The sequence below is a fragment of the Haemorhous mexicanus genome, chromosome 13 (assembly GCF_027477595.1).
Source record: "Haemorhous mexicanus isolate bHaeMex1 chromosome 13, bHaeMex1.pri, whole genome shotgun sequence".
Taxonomy (NCBI): Eukaryota; Metazoa; Chordata; class Aves; order Passeriformes; family Fringillidae; genus Haemorhous; species Haemorhous mexicanus.
The window spans coordinates 16061814-16087266 of NC_082353.1; the positions used below are offsets into that span (position 1 = coordinate 16061814).

General features: G+C 47.9%; 1 protein-coding gene across 3 annotated transcripts in view; it reads left to right on the forward strand.

Annotated features, from left to right (window-relative positions):
• Positions 1-4018: 4018 nt before the first annotated feature.
• SV2B (synaptic vesicle glycoprotein 2B) overlaps positions 4019-25453 on the forward strand; it is a 63548-nt gene continuing 42113 nt past the window's right edge. Inside the window, exon 1 of one of the 3 annotated variants that reach the window (XM_059858574.1) lies at positions 4019-4172. The gene's annotated coding sequence lies outside the window, so the exon portion shown is untranslated. Of the gene's footprint in view, positions 4173-4347; positions 4370-9649; positions 9809-25453 lie in introns of those variants that run through there. The other 2 variants (XM_059858577.1, XM_059858575.1) reach the window with 2 other exon arrangements.

Consider the following 25453-nt stretch of genomic DNA (forward strand, 5'->3'; position numbering starts at 1 on the left):
TCAGTGGTGTCATGTGGGTTTTAGATAGTTCAGGAGCCCCTTTGGCTTGGAGGGTACAAATGCAGGTTGTGTTTTGCAGCCTGAACCACCTCTCTGAGAGGCAATGGGGGCAGGATTCAGAAGCACAGTTGGTGCTGGGATTTCCTGGTCTTCCAGGAGCTGTGCAGCCCTTTGGGTTGCCATGATAATCAGGAGCTCCTGTCAAGCAGAAAGTAACAGGCTAATTTTAGAAAAAAAAGTACTATTATGCTTTGTGGAAACAGAGCCTTAATTAGAAAATCTCAGAATTCTGGAGGAAAATATGGAATGCATTGAGGTGTTTCCCCCCATTTCTCCTTTGTTCAGTAATTGATCTCTCCTTTTAAGCAGCTCATTGGTGACAAGGTGGGTGGCAAGGCTGGTGCTGCAGGAGTGACAGCAGCCAGCAAGGGGCTGTGCTCCTGAGCAGCAGGGCCCAGCCAGTGGGCTCTGTGTGTGCATATCCACACACCCCACCTGAACTGGGGGCCTGGAGACCTTTCACAGACCCAAACCCTGACTTCTGCAGATCTCACATTGCAGTGTATTCAGTGTAAAACCCTTTTTTCCTCGCTGACTTTTCCCCCAGACCAGGCAGCAGCCATGTCCCTTTCTGGCAATGTGGCATGTTGTGGCTTTGGCCCTTTGCCCTGTGCTCTCTCCTCCTAATTTGTTTTTGGGTCTTGCCAACACAATCCCTTCACAGCAAACCCACAGCACAGGGGACTGACAGCTATTTTTTTGATATCCAGATTGATTCCATATGCATTTTACCTATATCTGCCAGCAATCAGGCAGCAATACCAATAATTACACTTAATGCCTATATAGCTCTTTACATTGTACTTGTTATCTGCATTACTAATCCTGCTTATCAGGTGTAATTGAAGGTGCAATCAAATATTGCCTGGGACTTTCCCTTCTATTAAGGCCAGACTCTGGCTTTTGTAAGCAAATTTCATTAGCAGAAGTGGTGGAGGGAGGGGGAGGTAAGGGCTGTTTCTGGCTGGACAGCTGTCACCAGTGGGGAGCAGCAGCCACCAGCCTGCTGTCACTGCACACCTTGGAGAGGTGGCACCGCCCAGCTCCTGCTGCCACCGCCCTGCAGCCGCCGGCCCCAGATCCTCACCCCTCAGACTTGTTTAACCCCTGACAGACGTTAAAGCTGCTTCCTGCTGGCTCCTGCTGGGACACGGCCACCTCCAAGGACAGGTCAGCTGGGCTCCTCATGCAGACTGTGTGGGAGGGCTCAGGGCAGGAGAGAGGGACACTCGAGTGTGTGTGTGAGTGCTGTGTGTGCCCCCCACGCCTGTGTGTGTGTCTGTGTGTGGAGGGAGCCCCAAAACCACCCTAAAAGCCCTGAGTGACCCTCCCCTGACCGCACAGCACCCAATGGTACCGAGTGCCTCTCACAGTAAGTGCCCAGGCATGTAAGCCATGGCTCTGGCAGAGCCATGAAATATGCATTGTTTGTGTATTTTTAGAGTCCTGCTTTCCCTCTAATTACCTTCCTTTCACTCCAAAGCCTATGAGCCATCCCAGAGGCTGCTCCTTCACCGCTTGACTTCTTGTTTTGCCTTGTACACCTTCCCCACAGCATCTGAGCACTGCTGAAGGAGGGTACCCTGCTTTGCCCAGCTCTGCACCTCAGTGAAAGGGTCCCTGGTGTCTGGTTCATGCAAAGAGGCAAAAGAGAAACTGCTGAGGTGGGATAAAAGAGGAAAATGGCTTGATTTCACCTCTGGGGCTCTGCTCCATTCACATGGATTGGCCAGATCTCCCATCCCTCCCTGCTTCACAGTGGATCTGTGAGCTTTCCCCTGTGCTCAGTGAGTTTGTGGGGTTAGATCAAGTTCTCTTTGCCTGTGTAGTCCTGTTGGTTAATACACCTTCATGATCAGCCTTTACACAGTCCCCTATTTCCCTGGGATATAAGAGCTTATATAATTTTCTCTATCTCCATGCCAGGTACTTATTCATTGCAGCTCTGCTTTGTTTTCCATTTGCTCCTTGCAGCCCTGAGACAGTTGGATTGCTGCAGATTTCATTAATGTGCTCTTTTGAACAGAAAGATGTGAGGCCTTCCCATCCTGCTGCCTTGGATGTCAGGCAGCCCACGAGGGTCCCTGCTGGCACCATATGGCACCAGGGAAAATGGCTCTGTCTGGCTGAGGTACCTGGATACAGGCAGCAGTGATTAACAGGGAGAGCACAGGAGGGTGCAGAGGTAATTAGAAACTCTGATAATCACAATGCATTAGCAAAGAACACCTCCCAGGTTTATTGCCTCCCTCTCTGCTCATTCTGCAGTGAGGTTTACTACACATTTACCTGAATTAGATCTCTGCTGCGTGGGAAACAGTAGGAAGATGCAGGGACTTTTCTGGGAATGGAGACAAACCCCCAGTGTCCCTGCCATGTCTCTCCTCTCTTCCAATCCCTCCTGCAAGTGGAAGGTGACGTGAGGCAGAGCAGCCTCCCTCCAACAGCCCCTGGGATGGAGCTGGGACTGCTCCAAGCCTTTCCAGGAGAGCACAGCATGAAGGGGGCTGTGCTTCCTGAGCATGGATCTGACACCTGCAAACAGAGCTCCCGTGATTAGAGGATTTGAACTACCAATGAGTTGGAGGACTCAGAGAAGCTGTGACAGGCAAGCAAGCAGTGCTCAGTGGCATGGTGATAGACTGGCTCTTTTTAGCTTTGCCAAGGCCTTGATACTTGGCCTGTAATGTGCAGGAGTTCTGGTAATAATTTGACTTCTGAAGTGCTCCCACATCAAAGTGGTTGGTGCACTGTACCAAACACAAAATGCAATTAAGCTAATGTACTGTGCAAGGGAGAATAAAGCTGAACCTCAGATTTGAGTTCCAATTTTTGTGAGTGGGTGTGAAAAAGAAAAGATCTGAATTAATCACCTACTGCTTTTTCTGTATGGCAGCGATGCCCCCAGTGCAGTCATAGGAACTGTACCAGCAAGCCATCAGATAAACAGAGAATTTACAGGCCCCATTTGGAATGCTGTCAATTAGTACAAGAAGCACAGCTGAGCTGGAGATTCAGATCAGGTGAGCTGGGAGGGTGCAGTAGCACACAGACCAGGGAGAAAAGTTGGAATATGTGTCTGGTGGAACCCTGGAAAGAGGTGAAGGAGTGACAGTCCCTAGTGCTCATACAGCCTGGAGGGGCCAGTAGTGCCAGGGCTGTCTTACAGGTGGGGAAACTGAGGTACAGAGTGGAAAGTGGCTTTCCAGATGTCACCTGCTGACAGAGGCAGGGTGGCTGGCTGGGGTTTCACTTCCATTTCTCTGCTCAAGTACAGGGAATTCATGCTGCCCTGTAAATCTGCCTCTGTTGTGTTTCTGAAAAGCCTGTGGATGCATGCTGCTCTTCAGTTTTAGGTTAGGAGAAGCAGCAATGAAAATCTGTCAGTGAAAATATTGCTCTCATTATCTGGACTGATTTGGGCACCTCTGCATGGAGAGATGTTGCTGTGTGTGGAAATGGCCCCCATGTGCACTGGGAAGGTTTTCTTAGGAGCTGCATGCTTTGCTCCTCAGTAAGACACCTCCTCATGTTACTGCTTATCTCTTTTAATAACACAGATTGGTGGGGATGGATTTCCAGGGCAGGCTGTGTTCCATGCTGCTGTGTCCACATGGTCTCTTTCCAGCACCAAATTGCATGGACAGTTGGATATTTCCTGCTACTCTTCTGGCAATGAGCTCGCCAATTATAAACACAAGGGAATTTTAAACAGAACAGGCTTTTCCCAGGATTTTGTCTGAAACATGCCCCTTCCCCAGCCATCCCGGGGAGAGGGGTCTCAAACGTAGCAATGGTCTAATAATATATGAAGTGGAGAGATGAAGGATGCCCAGTCATGCTGGAATTCCCCTCTGCTTCCAGCTAGAAACATTCCTGAGTGTCAGCAATTACAAAAAAAAAAAAAAAAAAAAAAAAAAAAAAATTCCCTCATGTAATGAAGAACCCTGCTAGAGAGTTGCAACACTTAGACTCTGGATTTTATTACCGTGATGAAATTACACAAGCGTTGCCTCTCTCTCCCTGCCTGCTGTGCAGCTCTTCGCTCTCTCCGCCGCTCCTCGGCTGCCTCCGCTCGCTCCGCAGCCGGGCTGGGGACCGCAGGGAAGCAGGTAGGGCACGCTGGGCTCCCTCCCAGCGCTGGGGCTCCTGGGCTGGGATCCCCGGGGCTGCATCATTGGCATGCGGCGCCTGGCAGGACTGCATCAGTGCTAGAGGAGATGCGAGCGCAGAGCCGCGCTGCGCCGCACCGCCCCGGCCGCCGCGCCCCGCACCTCCCGCACCCCGCAGCGCCCCGGGGCCGCACCAGGTAAGGGCCAGGCGCTCCTTCTGCCCCACGGAACACGGGGGCAGCTGGCAGCCCGGGGGACTCTGTGCCGGGCCGGGAAAAGAAACTGAAACAAAAGGCGCCGCTGAAAAAGAAGATGCGCAAGGGCGCGGAGTGGATGGCTGAGTTGGGATGGATCGGTGGGAGCTGCAGGGGCTGAGTTGGGATGGATCGGTTGGAGCTGCAGGGGTTGGGTCACTGCGATGGGATCGGTGGGAGCTGCAGGGGCTGGGTCAGTGCGTTGGGCTCGGAGGGCTCGGAGCAGTTGGGCACGGTTCAAACCAGCCCCGTTATGCTGCCTTCCCTCTCTGCCGGGAGTCCCGCAGCTGCTGCGCTGTAGAGTTCGAACTTGGGCTGGAGCAGTTTGCACCGGAGTGCTCCTGGTGTGTTCCGTCCGGGGTGGACTGGCAGGGACAGGGAGAAGCTGTTTGCTCGGGGACAGGGGTTGCGGTGTCCCCATGGTGCGGGGCTGTGGCGGTGGTGGCACCCCGGGCTGTGAGTGTGCCGCGCCTGTGCGCACCAACCGAGCTGTCCTGCACCCACTGCCACTGTCCTCCCTTCACCGTCCACTCCACGAGAGCCAACTGCAGCTAAAGATAAAAACTGCACTTAGTGTCCCCTCTTGGGAAGGGTTAAATGAAGCCACAGAGAGAAGGCAGTGACAGGGAGCTGGCAGGGCTGGCTCCCTGCACGGTGGCTGTGGTGGGATGCAGGTGCTGTGGTGACAAGTTCCCGTGCATGTGTGCATGCCCACAGCACATCCTGTAACACATCCAGGCACACATCTCTGCAGGGATTATTTTTCTTTTGGAGGACAAGTGTTGTTCAAGGGAAAATTTTATTACATGTGTCAAACTGCAGCAATATGATCCGTGACACCAAGATCCCATTAAAATAATGGACAAAAAGTGGCCCTGCAAGGATATTACTTGTCAGGGATGACCTCATCTTGAGAAAAAAAGGAAAAGAGTAACAGCCTGATGGTGATAATGTTCAGGGGAGGAGCATGCAGTGCTCCGTGTGTGCTGAGGGGGATCCCTGACTCTGTTCAGGCTGGGAACTTGTAAGCACCCACTAGAGCTTATGGGGGACTCCTGCCATGAGGAGTCAGAGTAGAAGCTTCTGGTAGGCTGAGAGAAAGTCAAGGGTCTGACATGGCATAAAAACTGCTGTTTCATGTCTCCTCTGTGTCCCTGGTGTTATCACTTGGGGGAAGGGAGAGGAAAAGGGTTAATTCTCTGGTTTACTTAGCCAGACACTGAACATACAACAGCTCTGCACTCATCATCCCAGACACTGAGCCCAACATCTGCTGCTCATTTGGGAATACACCTTAGTGCCTCTGCCCTAAATGACATGGGGCCCTAAAGCACTTCATGCAGTGGGATGTCTATGGTCAGACTCCTAGAGAACAGCCTGGAGGAAGGAGTGGGAGCAGAGGCAGCAACCATGGCTTCTTCTGATCCACAATAGAAAAGCCCTCTTCCATCAGAAAGAGGAGGGGAATTCTCCCTTCACTGTAAGAGAGCCACCACAGGTAGCAGCACCCACACTGGGGCTCTGGGTCTCAAGAGTTCCAAGAGGTCCTAATTGACTCCTGTTGCTTCTCCTCCTCATAGCTCTGCTGTCAAAAGCATGTCCACCACTGTCAGATGGACTCAGCTGGAGATCAGATCTGCAAGGACACCTTGGGTTTTCCTAACACAACTTTGCAGTTCTGTAATGTGGGTGCTGAGGAGCCCTTTGGGAGCATCAAAGCCAGGACCAGAAAGCAGCTGACAGGAGACAGCCTCCCACTTCAGCTTGCCAGATTCTGAGAGGTCTGTCCCATGAAGCAGCTTTTTGCACTAGTTTGTGCTCTGGAACATCTTTAAATGAAAGTCTCTGGTACCTGACAACTTCTGATTGAAGGACCTGAGCTGAGCTGCAGGTGGAAGCCCACTCAGGTTCTGAGGCAGCCCTCAACCTGCAAGCACAGAGCTGGATGCTTCCCTAAAGTCAGCCTTGCACTTGCAGATGATTTCTGCCAATCTGGCTGTGTGCCTGCAGGCAGGGTGTTGAACCCAGCTTCTGACAGCACAGTCAAAGTGTGAAAAATTCCATGAGGAGAGGAAGAGCACATGGGCAGGTACTTGGTACAGGAGGTGCAAGAGTCTAGTTTAGCCTATAACTGCAGGGAAAAGGCAGGATGCTTAAGATGCACCCCTTTCATGCTCTGAGCTGGGAGCACTGCTTTGGTGAAATGAAGTATGAGAGATGAAAAAGGCAGGAAAATTCCCCATGACCCATGGTGATGCTGTCCCACCTGTACTGCACACTGTTGGGCAAAACATGGTAAGACAGGTCTGGTTTTGAGGCTCATCCTGCAACTTCCACAGCTTCCTTCCTTGCCTGAGCCACATGACAGCCCCAGGTCCTGCCACCTCCCCTCAGAGCTGCTGTGGGTGGCCTCTTCCTGGCCACCAAGTCCCAGAGTTGATAACAGTCCTGCTGGGGATGCCAAAGCCAGCCTTGAAAATCCTCTTCCTGCATCGTCAAGCTGGCAAATTGATTTTCCAGCTGAACCTCTGAAATTGTTCTCTTCTGAAGAGATTATGGAATTACTCCTGTGCTAATGAATGCTTTAATGTTACGGTGACTAAAGTCCCATAAGGACTTTAACTGCCAAAAAAGAAAAAAAAAAAAGGCATTGTAGGAAAGGGGAGCCTGTGGTGGCTATGTCAGACCTGGGGAAGAGGAGAGGAGGAAAACCAGAGGCAGGTGAGGAGACACACTCAGGAAAACTAGGAGAGAGAAAATGAGGAGAGAGGTGAGGCTTGCTGTAGTCTCCCAGGAAGATGCTGAATCCATCAGGAATCCCTCCTGCATCAGTTTATCCCTCCATCTCTGAATGCAGGAAAGGTAACATGCTAACTATTCCCTTTTCACCATCTCTCTGGCTGTACCCTCTGGCTGCAGGGATAACCCAGCCCCTGGTGAGCCAGAGCCTGGGTCCTGGGGCAGGATCCCACAGAGGAGTATGCCATTTATTGGGGAGAGAATGTGCTTCTGGGGATGAGTCTGCATTGATCCTGCTGCTGTTCACAGAACACAGTCTCACCCCTGCTTTGCAAACCCTGGTTTTGTTTCACTGTAGCTCCATGGGTTAGAACCAGGTTGTCCCAGATTTGAGCAAGAGCAGAGTTAACCCCCAAGATGGGATGGGGAAGCAGTGCAGGGAAAACACCTCCATGCCACAGGAGCTGCAATGCAAGGGGAAGGCTGGTTTCTATTTAGGTTAAGGGCTCTGCACAGAATGGGTAATCCTCTTTTCATGAATTATCCAGGGGATTAGACAGCTTTAAACTCCCCCAGGCCTCCCCGGCTGCAGCCAGGCTCGGTGGGAGCCAGGGGGACCATGGCTGGAGGGAGGGAGATGCCAGCAGGTTGCTGATGACTCATTTGGCTGCTGCCAGCCTTGCCAAGTACTCCAAGAGGTCACCAGGGGCCCAGACACAGAGTGACACAGGAGTGACGTGCAAGGCGAAAGGGAACATCCCAATTGGGAAGGAACATGGAGCTTTATAAATAATTGCAGAGACAGGGAGCATGGCAGCAGGTAGGAGGAGGGACAAGAGCCCCGAGGCAGCAGTTTTCCAAAGTGTAATATCCTTGCCAGACTTTTCCAAGCTGTTCCTCTAACCAGAAAAAGGGATGCTTTTGGAAGTGCAGCTGATCCATCCAAGGAGATGCTCCAAACCCTCCTGCTTCGGCTGGCTCAGCAAATGGGAATCTGGGGATGCAAGTCAGGTTCATCTGTGTGGAGTGTGAATGGATCACTGTCAATACTGCATTAAAATGTTGAAGGGAGGCCAACAGCACAGCCCAGGGACAGTGAGGGGGTGGGGAAGAATGGCATGCAAACAGGGAGGCAGGCTAGATTGCACCAAAACCTGAATATTTCACTCCATTATGGAGCAAGTGCCCATAGCAGATTTCTGTTCTCTACCTAATGCACAGCTGCTAGAAAAAAAAGGAGTCCTGTCACTAATCTCACCCTGAGGGCCCATTCATGCCACAGAAGAGATATTCTTGACCCTCTACATGTGAGTCTAGGGACAAAGTTTTGTGGGAAGATGAAAGAAAAAGGCTCAGCTGTGCAGGCTGCGCTGTGGCTGACACCCAGCTCTGCAGGGATGACAAGGGGGCTCTTCCTCCTTGTGCCAAAGGGAGTGGAAAAAGCCAGCAAGGAGGACCAGCTCATGAAACAGGAACAGAGTCCTTGTGTCCTAGCTGATTTTCTGACCATGGGTTTCTGGTGGGGCCACTCTCTTCCTGCCCTAATCTCTAGAAGCTGGGGTCTAGCTCTAAGCCAGAGTGGTTTGCCTTCCTTCACTCGGTTTTCCAGGCTGTAACTAAGAAATCAGTGGGCTTTTTACCCCCCCCCAGTTCTCTTCACATTTTACTGCTGCCTAGACATGTAGCCACCTTGCCCTGGAATTACATCCCCCTGGACCTGTGGACCCTCACAGTACAGCTCTTATCCCCCCGACCCAGCCTGTTCACCCTTTTCTGGACTGTGGAAAAATTGGGTTTATTCATAGGGAAGCTGAGTGCACCAAGACACTTTATTTCCCCTGCATTTAAATCAATTTATTACACTCTCTGCTGCTTATCCTACATAAGCTAAATCAGGATTTTGACCCTGTGTTTTCCCCTGCCCAGAACTGGGACAAATTGAAAGCCTTGTTCTCCTGCTCAGCGTTCTCTTTTACCTATATCATCTAGAGGATGCTGTTTAAATAATGTCAGGGGAGCCTGAATTGAAGAGGGAATGAAAGAACAGTCTCCCAACTCACTGCTAGGATGGGGAATTCTGTGTCAGCTCCTGCCTTGCCCAGACACACAGGCAGAGTCAGTATCAACCGTGGCTTGTTTCTGCCTGGAAAGGCAGAGCTCGAAATCACTGGAGAAAGCCTGGGTGAAAGAGAGAAAGCAAAGAAGGGAAAGACCATGGAAAGTCTTTGCCTTTAATGTGAGCTAATGCCTTTCCTCCTGCGTCGTCGAACATCCTCAATTTCCTGTTTAACTTAAAGTCAACACATCTGTCACGTTAGCATCGCCCGCTGCCTGGTTTCCCCAAGCCACCCCCTCCCATCTGCTCTCCTCCCTCCCTCCCTCCCTCCCATTGCTCCGTGCCTGGGGGTGTGTGTGTGCCTGCGCGGGTGTTTTCTGCTGGCTGAGGGACTTTTCCATCGCTCCTGCCTCAGTACCTGGGTGTGCTCGCAGCGGGATGATCGGCTTGGCTTGCAGAGCATTTACTTCTAATCTCCGGCTTGTGGCATCCCAGCAGAAGGGGGCAAACCTTTCAGGAGCAGCTCGGCGGGCTAGGCAGAGGGAAATGGCTGGTGAATGGATGTGGTGAGATATTTCCTAGTTCTGGTAAGCAACGATGCTTTTCTCTCTTTGGTCCTGTTCTGGGCAATCCGTGCAGATGCAAAAGAAACAGAGCTTAAAGGGGTAGAAAAGCAAAAGGAGGGAGCGAAAAGAGACAGGAAAAAAAACAGTGGAGCTCATTTGGTTTGTAGGGAAGTTTTTCCAGGGATCAGTGCTCATCAAAGCAAATTAATTACTGTCAAGTGAGAGGCTGGGAATCAGGCAGATCGATGTGTGTGCCTGGGCAGTCCAGCTCTCACTCACAGGCAGATCCATTGCCCACCCTCTATCTTTTTTCCCTTGTGATTTCCAGCTTGGTCTGATATTTTCCATGTGGTCCTATGTGAGCTCCTACCTGAATGCTGCTTTTTCTGCCCTGTGCTTGTTGTTGCAGGAGTTGTGGGATGTCAGTTATAAATTCCTGCCTCTGAGTTGATACATAAAGCCTCTCAACTTTCCTAGCTGATGAACTATCTCCATCCTAAAGTCCAACTGCATTTTTCACTGAAGCCAGTCCCCTAGGTTCTGCCAGTAGGTGATACAGAGAGAGGTGCAGATAAAGATGTTTGGAAGGAAGAGGGTCTCACTGGACACTCTATTGGGACCATGAGCTGTCTGATGTCTTGAACATGGATTATTCCAAATGAGAGGTTTGCATGTCAGTGTCTCACAGGATTCTCAAAATAGGTGTCCTGCATCTCAGTTGAGTGACAGCAGAGCTTTTATAGCAGGGATGAATTTAGGGCCCTTGTTTAAAGAGGATCAGGGAATAATAAACCTAAGAGCAGCCTTTGCAATCTGGCTGTATTGAATCTGCAAAGGTCTGTACATAACCAAAAAAAGAAAAAAAAAAAAAAAAAAGAGAAATGTAGTGGGGGAGCTTTGGCAATTTTTCTAAAATGTTCAAAGATATGACCTTCTTGACAGACCTGTGTTTTCCCCAAAAATTGGTGCAGAATTTGGGGATACCAAAACATTTTGGTTTTAGATTTATTTATGACAAGCAGAATTAAAACTAGTTCTGGAGAACATTTCAGAGATGATTTGTTTATAAAAATATTCCTCTCATGATGTATTCATGCAGAAACCTCCACTTGCTGAAAACTCACACATTTCCTACTCTTTGATGTTAGATGCTGAGGCACTGAGAGTAAGTCACTTTGGGGTTTGTGATTATTTTAGAGCAACCTAGACATTTCAAGCACCAGTTATATTAAATTTAAAGATCCTCCTCTCTTCAGCAGCAGGTTTCAACTTGGAGTTTTTGTTTCAAGTGTGTGTCAGGTGTGTTTCAACCTTTTGACTAAATCTGTGTGGTAAGCAGGGGGTGAAAAGAACACAGGGAACTGGAAGGGCTTTGCATGACTAAATCCCAGCACAGAGCAAGAAGGAAAGAGTGCAGGTGCAGCAATTGCCCAATTTGTTGTCTTTGGGGGTTGATAATGTGAGGAAATCATCTTAGAGAGGACAGCTTTTGTCCTTTAACCAAAATACCATGGTTTGTTTCAAAAGGTTGAAATTCCTTCGTGTTCCCTGGAACATTGCTTCTGAACAGCAGTAATGTCTATAAATTATTTTTCTTGTTGAAATATCTTCTTAAACCTGCAGTAATGTTGATGTCAGGGTATCTCTGCTGTCAGTTTGCTGTTGTGAGCACTCATCCCACCTTCAGTCTGAGGTGCTGGCCAATGGTGACTGTGCTTTCCTGTCCCTCTGCAGAGCTGCCTGGCACAGTTAATTTCCCCTGTTTAATTAATGGCTCTGTAATATTTATAAAGAAAAAAACCTCATATCCATCTGTGATAACTTTGGTGCTTCTGCCAAGATGAAATTCTAGGGCCAAATTAATATTACAATATGCTGGATATAGAGATGTTTATAATGTTCCAAATTTCCTGAGCCATCCCGATTTGATAATGGGGAAGTGAAGGACTGATCCTAAAGTCTGTCTCTGGACAGAAACAGAATGGAATGTGGTAGAGAATTAATGAATTTTATGACTTTAATTGAGTTTTAGTATTTTCTTATGGACATTTGGGTTATAAAGGATGGATTTCCCTTGTGGAAGAAAAATCCATTTGGTGAGGGCAGGGAATCATATGGGATCTTAAATGAAGAATACTCCAGATCACTCCTGTGATGGCACTTGGCATCAGTCATCATCTCTTCAAGACAAGGCAATCAAGGAGATGGAAGATGAAATCTTTCCTTGCCTGGGAGACTTCCACATTATTTGATTGAAATTGGAATCCTGTCACCTCATGCTTGTCTCTCCAGATTTTTCTTACCACATCTGCTGAATTCCCACCAGCTCTCTGTGTTTGAAATGAGGGCTTCCTCCCTCACAGCCCATCTGCTCAGCCTGGGTGTTCTCCCCCTGCAGTCACGACTTAGTGAGCAGGGTTAGGGCAGAGGAAACTCACTGGGGTTGGGGGAGAAGGAAGGTGGGATTGACTGCAACGCAGAGACTTTCCCAGTCCTGGCCAAGGTAACCCCTGTGGGGTGTTCTGTAAAATGTGACAGGTGAACAGATCCCTGCAGGATATTTTTGACCCTGGGGAAAGTGCTGTGAGAGCCAATCTGCACGTGCACATGACAGGCTTCACAGCCCTCCTGCTCTCTGCAGGCAAACTGAAGACAGGTCCTCTGCCAGGACACAAGTGGTGTCTCAGGGATTGCTCCCACCATATCCCTCCTGGCAGCAGGGAAAATCCTGCCTCCTCCAAGGGACACTTCTCTTGCCCTCCGTGGCAGGTGGTCAGGCTGGTGCAGATTAACTGCTGTAATCATTGCAGCTCGCAGGTTCCTGACCTCCTGAACTTATATCCAAGCCCTTCTCAGGCATACAGGACTCTCCTGGTGTCTCCTCTCTGCCTTGACACTCTGAGGAGACCCCCGTAGAGGAGGTGGTGGGGAATTTTTTGAGGGACTTCACTTATGTTGCAGTTCTTTAGGCAGTCATGGTCCTCCATCCAGCCCAGTCACACCTGGTTCTGCAGCTCCTGTGAGTCACACTCCCTCGGGGAGCAGCACATCTGGGGAATCAGGTTAGAGGCAGACTAGATTTGATGCCTCCAAGGGGATGATTGAGGGTTTGGGGGATGAGAATGGAGGCATGCAAAATTCTTCTCCAGCTGTACTTGGCACAGAGGGTGTGTTGCACAGATGGATAAAAGTTCCTACTGATGGATAAAAGTTCTTTAGATTTATAAACTGTCCTGGGTGGGTGGATCCTGATGTCATTCTCAGGGCTGTAAATCCAGTAAAATAAGTAAAATTTCTGTGGACTTATACCAGAATTAGAGATAGATGGGCTACTGTGAGAGATATGGCACCTCATAATGCAGTAAAATAAAAAGTGATAATTCTGCTCTGTACACAAAGTCCAGGGCTCTCTATGACCTGATGGATGGGAAGCAGGAGAAGATGTGTGGCCACAGGAGGTGTGGGCTTTTTACAAAATGGCAACTGGCTCTCAAATGCTTTCAGCACACTACAAAGGAGGAAATCTGACCCAAATTGCTCTCATCTGCTTCCACTGAGAGTGAGAGTGGGAGCCAGTGGGATCAGCCATTTCTTGGGGGGGTTCTTTTGTCCTTCTGCACCCCCAAACCAATGCACTTGCAGCCCAGTGCATTTCAGATCTTTTATCAGCACTGTTTCATTGCAGCAATCTAGTAATCTAGTGTGCATTAATTATAAGCATGTGTAAATGAGGTGTTAAATGATTTATTCCTAGACCCAGATTGAGAAATCCCAGTGGTTTCTTCTCCTGATGTCTAGCTGCTGCTGCTGAAAAAGTCAGACTTGCTGGCATTGAGGAGGAGAGGAGGAGTCTTTTCACTTGCAATTCAGCCCCAGAATGGCTGGGCTTGGTGCAGGCTGAGCCTCCCTGGTGAGCCAAGGCAGGCTGTGACCAGCATGGAAGGAGCAGGGAGCCCATCTCCAGTGGGGCCAGCATGCATGACAAATCCTGCTGCCACCACTGCCAGACACTGGCCCTCTGGGAACTCTGGTGATGCCCTGATGTTGGGACACTCTTGGGAAGATGGGGAATGCCTTTTGCATTCTCAGAGCCAGAGGATGGGAATTAAGAGTCATTTTAATTAATCTTGTACTTATTATTTATATCACTAATTGGATATGCTTTTGGTGATTTTTTTTTTTCTTCTTCTTTTAGATAAGGGTGTTTAGGGTCGGTTGTTAGTATCTATTTTATAATTCTAGCCAGAGAGAATCCTTTGTTCTTAGGAGCTAAGACAGTGCAAACCATCAGAGAATGCCTGGGGGTGCTGGGCAGCACAGACACCTCCAGCCCAGGGTGCCCAGCAGCAGGGGAGGGACAAACCAGAGCCTTGCTGGCTACTGGGGATCTTGCAGAGATCAGGGGCTCTTGGAGACATTCATAGACCATTTCTGACCAGAAAGCATTTGGTGTTGTGACATGATTTTGGAAAGGCAGGCATGACTGAAGCAGGTCACTTTGGGGTCTCTCCTTAAGGCTTTATTTCCAAGCTATCCTCCTAAAGCATGGTGGCCACCAACAGAGTCTGTGCTGAATGCTGCACAGCCAAACCACAACAGGTGATGGCCTTTCAATTCCTGTAATCCCCCTGACACACACAGGACAGGCACTAAGGGAATGAGGAAAGATTAGGGAAAGCCTAATTCTGCCCCCCCACGCCCTCTGCAAATTCTGCAAAGCCTGGTCTGAAGCCAAAGTTTACACCCTGCCTGCTTTAAAACCAGAAAGAAATGGGAGAGAGCTCAGGTCCTGCTGACTCACAATTACAGGGTGCTGAGCACAGCAATTTCCCAGCATCAGTAGGAAAGGAAGGAAGATTTACACCTGGGAAATGTCAAGGAATATGGAAGGGAGGAACGAAAAGTAAGGTGCTTCAAAGCCATGCTGTTGGAAAGCTGTCATAGCTAGAGCAGAAGGCTGAAACAGGGCTCACATTTGGCTTTCTCCAGAGCAAATTTGTAGAGGAGGATGGAGAGAGGCTTGGTGAGGATGAGAGCCCTCACCCCCCTTTGCCCACTCTGTGCCAGGCAGCTGCTGCTGGTCCCTGCTGTTCCAGGCCATGCAGCTGATTAAATATTGAAAGGGTTTCCTTGCTGTTGCTTGAAAAGCTTCAGTCTGGATGAAAATGAAGTTATGTGAGGACAAGTTTGTGCTGGTGGAATTAGTCTCTGTTTGAATACATCTGGCCATACCATACAAACAGACCCAAAATAGCTTTGTGGGTTTCAATGAAAAGGCACCATCAGGACGTGGGTTTGGGCTCCTCAATTTCAGAGCCAAGGTGTGGGAGTGCTCAGGGAGGTGGGGATTGCAGATGGGGGTCAGGCTGAGCTGTCAGAGACCTGGTGGCATTCAGAGGCTGTTGCAGGTGCTCCAAGGCTGGTTGTGATGGGAGCCAGCACCTGAGCTCTGTGTGAGCACACAGCAGCTCCAGGCTCAGCTCCCACACACCCCCAAAACCCTGGCACAGACAGGGATGGTGGAAGTGCAGGCAGAGAGAGGGGAGGGATTTCTGATGAGTTATAGGATAAAGGCAGAGGCAGGAGGAGAGCTGGGATTAGAGGTAGGGGCCAAAAGTGTGAGAGATTGGGAGGGCTGATCTGTGGGCTGTGACTGCAGGGAGAGTCACAGCAGCACAGCCTGGCCTGAGACATTTTGTCACTTTATGCTGTCAGAAAAGACACAATTAAGCAGGAAACTACCTTCATTGTCTGAGTGTCCAAAACAGGCATGCAAATCTATGCTGTGATGAAAGGAAAACTTTGGGGAAATGTCTCTGATCCCATTAGTGTAAGTGTAAACAGAGAAAAGATATCAACTTGATTAAAATGCTGCTGTAATCTGCAGAGATGTGGGATAATCTGTCCTGAAAGCACCAGGCCACCCAGCAGGCAGGGAGGACATCCAGCCTGGAGGAACAGGACAGGATGGGTAAAGGGCTGCTGGTCCCTCTGGGTCAGGTAGAGGTTCAGTCAGAGGAAGGAGAAATAGGATTTCCATCCTTCCTGCAAGGGGAATTTAGCCTTTGCACTGGACTGCATTTATTTTAACACATATTCATCACTGAGGATTGATTTCTGGATGTTTTATCTATAAGTTAAATCAAATTTTGTCATAATTTTATGAAATATATTGAGAGTTTGATGGTTGCATCCTATGGGAGAGAAGTCTAGAAAGGCCTGTGAGTAAACATGCCAGCAAAACTTTGCTTACTCACAGCCTGAGTGCACTGGCCAACATTTGCTACACAAAACAAGGGATTTAGCAGCTAATTTTTTTTTTTCCCAATGAAAAGGAAAAAAGAGCTATTTATCTTCCTTGCTCAGACTGAGGTGATATGTCCACAGCAGAATCTGCGTTTTCATTATTCTTTGGACCTAATTGAAACTTAATTTCAAAAATTACATGAATCAGTTCAGTTTATGGGAGTCATTAAGCAGTTTGCAAGTGGTTTTTTTAGTGTTTCATGACAGTTGTTAATTGCATTTGATTAGAAGAACATAGTCACAGCAGGGCTGATGGATGGGTTCTCATCTGAGCAAATCTGGATTAATCTATAGCCCTAAGGTTGTGGTCCATAACATAATTGAAATCAAATTAAAAATCACGATTTCTATTACAATGGGGTGTGTGTTCATAGGGACAGTCATTTGCTATCATTTTGGCCTCTTTTTCATTCTTTCAGAGCATCTAGTGTAGCTCTTCAATTTCAATTATTTTTTCATAATTATAAGAAAAGTTTTTGCACTGGGAAATATTCCAGCTGGAAGATTTCCAAAAGAAAATATTTCTTTTGACATTTAAATATCAAATTCTGAATTCCTACTAGATTTAGATAAGCAGTTTGATTAAAAAAACATCCAGAATTTCCATCTCCCAGCAGTGTACTGAAAAATGCAGGACCTCATTGTAATTATTTAATTAACTATTGCTGAGGGTTTTTTCCCTGCTATGTGCCATGAAATAATACCAGGATTTTTGGCAGGCTCACAGCATCTGAGCCCATGTGGCTCAGCAGAAATGCACGGCAAGTGAGGAAGCAAATGAAGTCTGTGCTACACAACTTTTCCCTCAAATGGGAAGGAGTGCCCAGCTTGCCAACCCCCCAAGTTGGAATTAAACCCCCAGGTAAATAGGTCAGCTCAGAACAGACCTTCCCCAGGGGTTTTGATCTCCTGTACATCTTCCTGAATGAGAGGATTTTCCCCTTGAGGTTCTTTGGGATGGAGGCTCAGGGCTCCAGCAGAGCCTGTGGCACCTGAATTATAGGAGACAATCTTTGTCTTCTTCTAATTAATGAGTGTAGCTCTCTTTCAATTTCTTCCTTTAATCCCTCCTTTCTATCAGTGTCAAGTGTGTGGGAGGAACTCTCTGTGGAGGGATCTCCCCTGGATGGGAAAAACTCTTTGGCTGCAGGAATGGTGGTGCAGGGCTTGGGGACATCCACCCAGGGACACCCAGGGACATCCACGGACACCCAGGCAGCTGCAGGGGCTGCAGTGGCCTTTCACAGCAGCAAAACCAGCAGCTCCTTGCCCTGCCTTTGCAGCACGTGGGAGGTGGCAGCTGGTGGATCCCTGCCCTGTGGGGGTACTGGGGATAATGGAGCTGCTTCCCTGATTAACTCTGGCAGCGGCTGCTGAGTTAATTAGTGGGCAGCTAGAGGATACTAGGCATTACTAATTTGTCCACAGATGCAGCTTGGAGCTGAGTGGGTTTGGGATGCATTTCATCCCCGCTGAAATAATTAGCAAAAAATAATTTTCAATATCTGTTTTGAAATGTTTCAAACTCCTGTTTGAGCAGGAGATGCTTCTGTGGTTTCCACTGTGAGGCTCCATCATGAGGTTCAATCTACATGAGATCTCAGTCCAGAATCTTCCTGCATGGCTGCATTTCACATCCATCTGGCCCTGCTTGCTCAGGTCTGGACTTGTGCCTTGCCCTTGACAGGCATGGTCATTCAGGTTTCATCTTCTCACTAGGAGGGGAAATCTTGCTTGCTCCAAGTGAGGGAGATCCAGTTAAACACCAGAGAGGTGCCTTGAAATAATTCATTTACTGTGGTTGCAGAAGCAGTGGCTTGTTCTGATCAGTCATGTGTGGTTAAAACACATAAAGACAGAGATCTCCCAGGATCCAGCTGATATAGAAAGGACAGGCAGGACCCTCATTCAAAGCCTTTAGTAATTTCACAGGTTTGCATGAACTCAGGGTGTCCCAGTGAGAATTCCTGTCCTTGCAGCTGGAAGAGAGCTGGAACCAAATGTTCATTATGGCAGTGGCCATGGCATGATCTGTGCATCAGCAACTCCATTTCCTACTGGTTCCAGGTAGGCAGATGTTTTCTTTGGGAGTGTTTTGGATTGGGATGCCCATGCTGCATCTGCTTTTATCAGATATTTCTTCTATGGGACATCAGAGATAGCATCTTCTGAGTGAATGATGGAAAATAGGCGTAGTAAAGAGGGAGAAAGGTTGAAAATGGAGTTACCTGTTAGTTACTACTCAGTTACTCATCACAGAGGAGGGGTTTTCTTTCTTTTTTCCTCAGTGATTGCTGGTCAAATGTGCACATCACACTTTACCAAACAAGCCTGCTCTGCACGCTTATGCAGAACATTTCTTGCTTGATGGTGGAGTCAATTACTGTGCATGTATTTACCCAGCCCAAGGAGCCTGCCAGGCTCCCATCTATATTTCATCAGCCTCAGCCCTCCCTGAGGCTTGCAGCACTTTGCTCTGCCTGCAGTGAAGGGCTCCTCCACTGCAAAAGCAACAATGACTCAAGAGAAACACACAGACAGATGAAGTTCCCTGGATTTAACATCTCCTGGCAGCCTTGGCCTTATCTCCCTGATGCTGGGTGGCATTTGGATGCTCTTTTCAGCAGCCAGGTACCACCTGATGTTTAATCTACCTGCCACTGGCCTGATGTAGAGAACAAGCTGCTCCTCACACCCTGTGCAAATTGGAAGCCAACAGCAGCACTGACCCCTCCTGCCATGCTCTGGTGTCTTTTCCATCTTTAATTCATAGAGGGGTTAAAGGAAGATCTCTTAAAACTTCTGGCTCAGTGGTACAGCCAGTGCAGGCTCACACTTACAGGTTACTGTTTGATTTTCAGCAGCCCTGCTGATGAGGTTTCTGTCTGTCCCCTCCAGGTGCTGTCCTTCAGCCCCAGAAATGTTGCTGTCAGGAAGCTTTGTCTAAACTTCAGCACCAGTTTGAATTTCAGGCTTTCACATCTGCTGCAAATGTCCCAACAGAGCTGGGCCCAGCTGCAGAGTCCCCTTGTACCACCCAGTGAAGCCAATGGGTTCATGGAAAAGAGAAACTCTCCTTCTCTCTTTGAAGAACATGTTCCTTCCCTCTGGTCAAAGAATGTTCATCCAAAAATTGAATTCTCAGAAGAAAGGGATCTGTTCTGGACAAATTAGAAGTGTTTGAGAAGGAAATGTTTGCCTTTGTCCATTTACACTGAAAATTACTGAGGCCACTGCAGAACTCTGAATCAGGGAAAACCAGCTAAATTTTCAAGAAAAGTATTACTTATGTAAAAAAAAAAAAAGGCATTATTAGCACCTCTTTTTTCATAGAAAAACAGTCTATTTTTTGATGCTTTTTCTACTTTATCAGCCTGATGAAACAAACAAGCAAGGACTAGAAAACTGATTTTTTTAAACCTTCAAATTTATTCCCCTAATTTTTAATAGATTCCCCATCTTCTGGGCTCTTAGTCAGAGTCACGTGGAAGAAACAATGTCTGTTCCTCTCAGCAGGGCTGTATTTTAGGGATGCAGAAAAGAGAGGTAAAGTGGCTTTTCTTCAAGTACCATATGGGCTTTCCAATAGTGACCCCATTTCTTTTATTATTTTGATTTTACTTTAGGGTTGAAATACAGTGGGTCTTGATGGTATTTGAGCCCATCTGTGGTCATGTGTGATTTCTTTACATTGTTTTTATCATGGAAAGAGTAAATGACACTTTGGAGTTAAATCTTCAGTCTCTGATAGTGCAGTTCACTTTTCTTACAGTTGGGCTCAAGCCAAAGGAATGATTGTGTGTATCTATGCAATGCACATCTCTGAAATCTCCAGCTCACATTGCTCTGGGATCCCAACACAGGTGTTTTTATTGCAGTTAATACCTGCTGTAATTAGGAACCCAATTCAATATCCTCTGACCTTACCCTTCTCAGAGTCAAACAGCTCAGAGGGCTGATTCAGATTCTCCAACTCTCTCTCCACATGGTCTCCTACAGCAAAGCACAGGTGATTTTTAGCACCCTTTGAACATAAACACTGCTCAGGGCAAACAGACCAGCAGTGAGCCAAAGTCACTGGTAAGTTCCTAAAAAGTATATGGAATGTGTAAAAAAATAAATCCCACAGAATGACTGAGCTAGCAAGGAGCAGGGAGGACAGGAAAGCTGGGAACCATGGCCACATGTAGCAGAGAAAGCCAGCAGTGCTGAGCCATCTGTGGCAGCACAGTGGGTGATTTGTCAGGGTAGAGTGGGAGCCAGCCTGGGAAGGAGCTCTCTGGGGCTGGGGGCAGGTGCTGAGGGTGCTGTGCAGCAGGATCAGCAGCTTTGCCTTCACTTGGCAGCCAGGGTTACTCTACCAGAAGAAATCAGCCCTGTCCCTGAGCCAAGGGAGCTCTGTGCATGATGTCATGCTGCAGGGGAACCCCTTGCTGCAGAGACCACAGTCAGTGCTTGTGGTGCTGTTTGCAGGGGTCTCAGGACGAGGGAAGAGATGAAAATTTTGACTCTATGTTTCAGAAGGCTGATTTATTATTTTATTATATATATTATATTAAAAGAAAATGATAGACTATACTAAAAGAAAAGAGAAAAGAGACATCAGAAGGCTAGCACAGGTGGCTGTCACTGGTCATCAAGTAAAAACAACTCACATGCTGGGTAAACAGTTCTCCAAATCTCATTGCAAAGTACCAAAACATGGAGAAGCTGAAGCTTCCCAGCTTCTCAGGAGAAAAGATCCTAATAGAAGGATTTTTCAGAAAAAATGTCTGTGACAAGTGCTTCCCTCCTGCAAAGTGCCACAAATGGGAGAGGTACAGAGAAAAGTCAGGCAAAACTTCCCTGCCTGTGCCAGGGGGGCTCAGACTGGCTTTGGTCTGGCTGGGAGAGGTGGGTGCCCTAAAGGAGCAGGGCAGAGGTGGCTGTTGGTTTGTAGGAGCAGCACTGAGGCAGCCTTGGGCTTGTACAGGCACATTTTAGGGATGAACCTGGGCTCACAAAGCCCTGCTGTTTTGGCCATCCAGTGTAGGGAGTGGCACCACTGTGCTGCCACCCAGCTCTGACCACAGGAGAGTTCCCCACAATTTGCAACATGCAGAGACAGCAACAGATTGGGACCCCTCAGGGAGAGACATTTTCTTTCTTTTCAGCAAGGGAGGAGAGTAATTTCAAAGCAATTAGGGCAGTTATTTCCCAGAGAAAATCCTGCCCATCTCACAGTAAATTTTCATGGTACATTGCTTGCAGACAACAAACCTCTGCAATCCTCTCATCTCTGCCTCCAACTCTGGTACCCCAAAGCCACACTTTACAAATTCAGGCACTGTGCAGCTGGTGTTGAACAGACACCTCCTGCAGAATCTTGGAAGGAGAGCCTGGATGAGGACAGCTGGGCAGGGGACACTTAGGAAGCAGGTAAAGCTGTCACCTACACGCTGTAGAGGATGGACAGGCCTTTCAGACACCAAATTTTATGAGATAAGGTCTTACTAAAAATATTTTTAAAACCTTGAGGGACCAAATGCCTCAGCTGGCAGTCTGTCGGCCAGTCCCTGGCTCCCTGACAGGGAAGTGTGAGGTTACACTTTGATAAATAACTTCTGATCATCACCTCCTTGCCACTTTCTTCACCTGGGATATCCTATCCTTTTTCCCCTGAAGAGGCACTAACATTATCTGCCTTGAAGTATTTGTTATCCCCTTGAAGTTTGCCAGCTAATCCCCCCAGGCTTGTCATCTGGAGGACACCTGCTCTCACACACCACTTCTTCTGCCTTGTCCCATTTATCATCCAGGATTGCTGCTTCTAGCCAAGGCCTTGGATTTATTTTGTCTTTCCTCCAGGTGTGATAGGCTGTAATTCTCTGTTCCCTGTGGGGAGCAGAAGCCATTTGCTGAGATATCACTTTATCTTCTGGTGTCATTTCTGTGTCAATAGTCCCAGTGTAGCAGGTGAAGGGAAAAACATTCCACAGCCTTCCATTGCTGCTACCCAGGACTGAGAGCCCAGGGAAATATCTCACTTGGGTTGCCCTCTCTGACACCTGGCACCAGCAAATATGTCCAAGAAAACTTCTTGGTGGATACTTAAAGATCAGCCTGGACCAGAGTGAGGTTCTCTTGTTATTTGCCTCATGTCTTGAAGAACTTATTTCTCCCATTAGGAAAAAAAAAGTGTTGTAGAAAAAGAAACTCAGGTGAATCTGACCTTCTTTCCCTCAAATACATTCAATCCCTGCTTCTTAATGTTTCCAAGAACTTGCCTTTTATTCCCAGGAACCCCACAGGTTACTGTGTAAATAGGAATTTCCTTGTGCAAGATTTTAATCTCTTGCCTTTAAAATTTCTTTAATGTCTCTTTGTCTCCTCTTATGAGAGTGCAAGTCCATCTCATTTACCTTCTGAGGACAAACAGTTTATTTTATTTTTTTTTCTTTTCTTCCCCATTGCAAGAGACATTTTCCCTGTCCCAAAACATGCTTGGAAACAGAGCCCACCCAGAGGGTAAGGAAGGCAGACACTGCGTGGAGGCCCCTTAGGAGCTGCTGCCTTGTTGTGCCTTCCCTTCCAGCCAGCACAGCTCTTGGGGGTGTGCTGATCTGGCAGCCACTTGGCCACCAGACCCATCTGCCAGTGAGTGGCTTCTCCCAGTCCTGACAAGGAGCCTTGCCAGCTGATTTGGGGCTGAAGGGAGCAGTGGGAGCAGAGCTCTGTGCTGGGGCACAGGACAGGACCTCTGCAGCAGGAGCAAGTGTGACAACACAACTCAGGCTGCCAAATTCAGGGGCTCCCCTGGGAGGCCTGGGAAAGCAGGGGCCAGAGGAAAGCCCATGTGTGGTAATGTTTTTCACTCAGGTTCACTAAATGTTGAATTTGCAAGCAACTCTAACAAGAGAAGAGATGAGAATCTTGACTCAATGTTTCAGAAAGCTAATTTATTATTTTATGATATATATTATAGTAAAAGAAAATGGTATATTAAAACTCTACTAAAAGAATTTTAAAAAAGTTTTCATCAAAAAGCTGAAAAAAAAAATCTTGTGACTGCTCACAGCTTCAACACAAGTAGCTATCATTAGTCATCAAGTAAAAAAAAATTCACATGTTAAATAAACAATTCTTCAAATTACATTCTAAAGCAACAAAACATGGAGAAGCTGAACCTTCTCAGCTTCTCAAAAGAAAAAATCTTAGTAAAAAGTCTTGTTATGTCTTGTTAAGGGTCTGTAACACCCATGCTCCTGATCCCCCACATCTGCCCATCAGAGCCAGCTGGAGGAGCCCTGCTGGGGAGGGCTGGCAATAGGGGGGCAGCTGGAGCCCAAACCCTGGCAGCCAGTCCCTGACCTGCTGCTCAAGAGCAGCTCTCTGGGGCCTGTTGTGCCTGGCTCTGCAGCACACAGAGCACAGCCAGCTCTCCTGGAGCTCGGGGCTGTCACAATGACAGTCAGAGGGACAGGCAGCCAAACCATCCCCGAGGAGCTTGGCAAGGTTTGGTCTCAGGATGTGGGCTGGAGCTGGGTAATGACACAGTGACAGATGAAATGCTCAGATGGGGCCAAATGCAGCTGCCCACCTCAGTCCCTCAGTTCTGCTGCTGCCATGAAGAGCTGTGCTCCAGCTGAGGTGTGGAGAGGGCTGAGGGAAAGGCTGCCTGGATACCAAACCAGACTTTGCAAGCAGGCTCAGGGCAAGGGGAGACCAGCCAAAATGCACATGAGGCCAGTCCCAGGCTCCCAGCAGGAAGGAAGATGATGATGGTCCTTGCTGCTTAAATGTTGCTGAAAGCCATGTTTCTCCACTAAAGTCACTTCCAGGGAGTCCACAGCTGGCATTCCTGCTGTACAGCTCCCTGAGCTGGGTCAAAGAGTCTGGGTTTTGGGAGCAGATAGAGGGATGCCCCTCACTTCAGTATCTGCAGGAAGGAGCACACTTGGACCAGGGGCAGTGAGGACAGGTAAAAAAATACCAGCTGCCCACTTCTGAAAGCCTGAGTGTCTCCTTTGCATGGGATGCTCGAGCTTCAGGATCTGTCTCATTGCCTTCTCATTTTTAGGCAGTCTGATGACTCTTAGAGTCTTCTCTGGCTAGGGCTGAAATGAGAGGAACAGAAGGAGAGGTATAAAACATGCTGCAAATATTCTTGCTTCTGATCAGAAACAGCACATCGAAGGTCATTCACAGGAGACTGTCCTTGTGAGCATAATTTCAACATCACAGTGGTCTTGGCAAGGGCAGTCTGAAGTCCAGAAAGGTGAACTTTTGAGCTCTTCACCAGTGGCTACAAGATTCTCTTTGTAGTTATGCCTGTATTTTCTCTGACAAGTAGAGAAAAGAAGTTATTACAGCTATTTTGCAGACAAAGAACTAAACCTAAGGGTAACTAAATTGTTTGCCTGAGATTGATTGAGCCATTTGTGGCATTAGAGAAAATGGAACAGAGTTCTTGATGTTGCCCAAGTCACTAAGCCATCTCTCCTCTAATCAAACCTGTCTGAGTCCTAACAAATATCTGCATAGGCATGTATTTTTCAATTTCTTTTTACTCTTTTCATCTTTTACAGAGAAATTCCAGGTAGAACAGAAGCAGAAGTTGCCTGAATTCAACTCTCCTGGCATAAATCCCCCTGCTGGCAGTCTGACTTTAACTCCCATCTGTACTGTCGCGCCCCTACCCACAGGCATGAGTCACAGTGAGCAATAAATAACAGCTAAATCCTGCTTCTGCCTCGGCAGGTGATGCTGAGGATTTTCTCTCTGCACACACACAGGCTATAGTGCTACAGCCTGATGGTGTATTGTGGCTGTTAATTTGGGAGGATGAAGCTTTTTCATCATTAATGTCCAGCCTGAATGCAGGAATTTATTTGTGTGTTTGGGAAGCACGTGCAGAGCCTTCCCACTGCCATGAAGTGCTGAGCCTAACTGGGGTTTTTTTGTTTGTTTTCCTTCTTTTTACTGGCTCAAGGCAGCATTAGTTTCTGAGACTGATACTGTTATGCCTTTTTCTCTCCCTGCCTTTCTGGCCTTCACCATCCCCTGCCTTGTCCTGCCTCCTTTCCTATATCTCGTGCTCTGCTGTTGCTTTCTCTCCTTCTTTGGCTCCTGCAGTATCTTCTCCTTGTTTCAGTTTTTTCCTCCTTTCCTTCTCTATTGCACAGAGGCACAAACATTATTTCAGAAGGCTGTGAGACAGCAAATGCCCCATGGCACAGCTGAAAGCCACATGACTTTGGGTTGTCAGAATATTGGCCAAGCTTAAGGCTCAGTGTAAATGAGCTCCTCTTGCAAAGACCCATCCTAAAGGCTCCTGCAGGAGCAAAAAAGGAATGAGGGAGGCTGAGGAAAAACCACTGC